The sequence below is a fragment of the Sturnus vulgaris genome, unplaced genomic scaffold, assembly GCF_052056855.1.
Source record: "Sturnus vulgaris isolate bStuVul1 unplaced genomic scaffold, bStuVul1.hap1 Scaffold_164, whole genome shotgun sequence".
Lineage (NCBI taxonomy): Eukaryota > Metazoa > Chordata > Aves > Passeriformes > Sturnidae > Sturnus > Sturnus vulgaris.
Window position 1 is genome coordinate 77,501 of NW_028276078.1, and position 2,616 is coordinate 80,116.

Consider the following 2,616-nt stretch of genomic DNA (forward strand, 5'->3'; position numbering starts at 1 on the left):
CGGCTTAGGGCCGCGAGAGAAAAAGAACGGAGGCCGGGCGGGCACCCCCACACTGCCCCGCACACCGGCACGCTTTAATAAAAAAGAACGGAGCCGCTCGCAAAACCCAGCCCCCGCCGGCAACGGCAACCACGGCAGCCGGGGCAGGCCAGACACCACGGGCCGCCCCGGCACGGTGCCTCGATCGCGCCCGGCCGATACCGAGAAAGGGCGAGGCGCCGCCGCCCCGCCCACGACACACTCTCGGGGGCTCACTCGCTCGCTCGCTCTCTGTTGGGTTGCGGGGTCCGTCCTGGGGGGGGGGACACGGCCGGCCACCGCGGCCGACCGCCGCCCCGGAAAAATTCTGCCCGCTACACGCGGGTCCCCGGCTTAGGGCCGAGGAAGGGGGACGACTTCAACAACACACGGCAGGGCCGGACACTCCCGTCACCGAGCCCCCCTTCGCAGGCAAGCAAGCGAAGCCGAGAGGCGAGGCCACACGCCCCACTGCATGTCCCCCGCTGCCCTTTCGATACGGACACAACTCTGGCAACACAGGTCGGGAGCGGGAAACGAGGCGCAGCCAACCTCGGCCAAGCGAGCCACGCCCGGGGGGCTCTCGGGGAGGGGGGCCAGGGAAAGCCCGGGCAGGCTCAACACAACCCCGGGCCGGCCCCACAGAAATCCAGCCCCGGCTGCCGGCCACCAGCGTGCACCGGGACCGACAGCCGAAGAAATGCCGCACCCGGCGAGCGGGCGGGGCCCCGGCTTAAGGCCGGGCAGAAAAGGGGCGAGGCGCCGCCGCCTCGCCCGCCACCATCCCCGGGGGAGCGAGCGGGCGCCCGGCTCCCCGTTGTCACGAAACCGGCAGCAGCCGGGCCGGAGCGGGACACACTCGCGGCTTTCTCGCCCTCTCTCTGGGCCTTTTTCTCGCTTCTCCCCCGCCTGGAACAACGCAGCCTCGCCTGGGCCGGGGGAGCGCGGTGGCTCTCGGATCGCATCGCTCTCTCTGGGGGCTTTCTCGCTTCTCCCCCGGACTGAACACGCAGCCTCGGCCTGGGCCGGGGAGCGGCTCTCGGATCGCATCGGTCTCTCTGGGGGCTTTCTCGCTTCTCCCCCGACTGAGCACGCAGCCTCGCCTGGGCCGGGGAGCGGCTCTCGGATCGCATCGGTCTCTCTCTCTGGGCTAACCTGTCCCAGTCGAACTGGGTAAGACGGGAAGCCGGACGAAGCCACGCGACTCGCCCCGACATCGGCGGTGTTCTTCTGGCCCTGGCGACCGCACGCGCGTCCGCCCTTCTCCGCCACGGACACAGGCACGGCAACAGCCTGTGGGGATACGGCCCGTCACCTCGTTCCCATAATACGGACAGATGGGCCCGAAGCGGCGGAGGCCGGAAAGAGAACCGATGTACGTGACCGAGGGGGCGCAGTGGCGCACGCCGCCTTCTACGATGACATAGCCGGAGGCAGCGAGAAACAGCGACCCCTTGGAGTACTTCCAGGCCGGCGGCGGACAACAGGTCTACCAGCCATGAAACGGGCAACAGGTCTACCGACGGCTTGCTGCGGACAACAGGTCTACCCAGCCATGAAACGGGCAACAGGTCTACCAAGCTGCGGACAACAGGTCTACCCAGGGCATGCTGCGGACACCAGGTCTACCCACGGCTTGCTGCGGACAACAGGTCTACCCAGCTGCGGACACCAGGTCTACCCAGGGCATGAAAAGGGCAACAGGTCTACCAAGCTGCGGACACCAGGTCTACCCAGGGCATGCTGCGGACACCAGGTCTACCCACGGCTTGCTGCGGACAACAGGTCTACCCAGCCATGAAACGGGCAACAGGTCTACCAAGCTGCGGACACCAGGTCTACCCAGGGCATGCTGCGGACACCAGGTCTACCCACGGCTTGCTGCGGACACCAGGTCTACCCACGGCTTGCTGCGGACACCAGGTCTACCCAGCCATGAAACGGGCAACAGGTCTACCAAGCTGCGGACACCAGGTCTACCCAGGGCATGCTGCGGACACCAGATCTACCCACGGCTTGCTGCGGACACCAGGTCTACCCAGCCATGAAACGGGCAACAGGTCTACCAAGCTGCGGACACCAGGTCTACCCAGGGCATGCTGCGGACAACAGGTCTACCCAGCCATGAAACGGGCAACAGGTCTACTCACGGCTTGCTGCGGACACCAGGTCTACCCAGCCATGAAACGGGCAACAGGTCTACCAAGCTGCGGACACCAGGTCTACCCAGGGCATGCTGCGGACAACAGGTCTACCCACTCAATGCTGCGGACAACAGGTCTACCCAGGCATGAATCGGGCAACAGGTCTACCAAGCTCCGGACACCAGGTCTACCCACGGCTTGCTGCGGACACCAGGTCTACCCAGCCATGAAACGGGCAACAGGTCTACCAAGCTGCGGACACCAGGTCTACCCAGGGCATGCTGCGGACACCAGGTCTACCCAGCCATGAAACGGGCAACAGGTCTACTCACGGCTTGCTGCGGACACCAGGTCTACCCAGCCATGAAACGGGCAACAGGTCTACCAAGCTGCGGACACCAGGTCTACCCAGGGCATGCTGCGGACACCAGGTCTACCCAGCCATGAAACGGGC